The sequence below is a fragment of the Egretta garzetta genome, unplaced genomic scaffold (assembly GCF_000687185.1).
Source record: "Egretta garzetta isolate BGI_Z169 unplaced genomic scaffold, ASM68718v1 scaffold36, whole genome shotgun sequence".
Taxonomy (NCBI): domain Eukaryota; kingdom Metazoa; phylum Chordata; class Aves; order Pelecaniformes; family Ardeidae; genus Egretta; species Egretta garzetta.
This window is the reverse complement of record NW_009259975.1, coordinates 828,269-829,042: the sequence shown is the minus strand read 5'-3', so window position 1 is coordinate 829,042 and position 774 is coordinate 828,269. Positions and strand designations below refer to the sequence as shown.

At 49.1% G+C, this 774-nt stretch overlaps 1 protein-coding gene across 3 annotated transcripts in view; it reads right to left on the bottom strand.

The window, feature by feature from the left end:
* The window catches only part of ATP6V1H (ATPase H+ transporting V1 subunit H), a 48,626-nt gene extending 47,876 nt beyond the window's left edge, over positions 1-750 (bottom strand). For 2 of the 3 annotated variants that reach the window (XR_004842215.1, XR_004842216.1), the window contains exon 1: positions 212-750. The gene's annotated coding sequence lies outside the window, so the exon portion shown is untranslated. The remainder of the gene's footprint in view (positions 1-211) is intronic. The other variant, XM_009640349.2, reaches the window with a different exon arrangement.
* Positions 751-774: the final 24 nt, after the last annotated feature.

Genomic DNA, 774 nt, shown 5'->3' with positions numbered 1-774 from the left:
CATATACTACAACTGATTTTGCTCAGGTATTTGTCTAAGAGTATTTAGACATTAGAAACATATGAACTACAATTTCAGAAAAAAATATAAGCTATTTAAATTAAAAACCATGTTGCATGGACTAACAAGAAAATTCGAGTCACCACCACCCAGAAAGCAAACTGAAAACTAAACGTGAACAGAAGCTCTTCATCAGGACATGCTGCATTACCATAGACAGTGACCTTCACCACTTCTCCTTCCTTTCTGGTTTAATCTCCACTTGACTTTGATGCCAAAATAAGACGTGTGTTTGCAGAGGCTCGAGACCCGGAGGGAGCAGGAATTCCTCACGACCTAAACTGCATTAAGCCTCTCCGTACAGCCCGTTTCTGGATGGTTTCGGCTACCTTTGCAGAAGCAAGAGCAAACTGGCCTATTTTGCCCCATCCCTAACAAACACACCTCGCTTGCATGACCCGATGAAAATACGGTTCTAACAAAAGCAAGTAAAGGAACTACCCCGGACAGACGGAGCAGCGGAACCGTCCTCCCTTCAAAACTGACACCCAGAAAGACGGCACCATTTGCTACGTCCTTCCCCGACCACTTAACGTTTCCCAGCTCTGGCGTGACCCAGACAGAGCCGTTTAAATACTCCGCACGCCGCGGAGGAGGGCAGGGCCGGTGACAGCGGTTTCAGGAGCACGCAAGCGACACAGGTAAGGCCGAAGAAGCCGAGAGGCGGCTAGGGCAGGGGGGTGAGGGGAAGGAAGGCCCTTGCCCCTTGCCCCT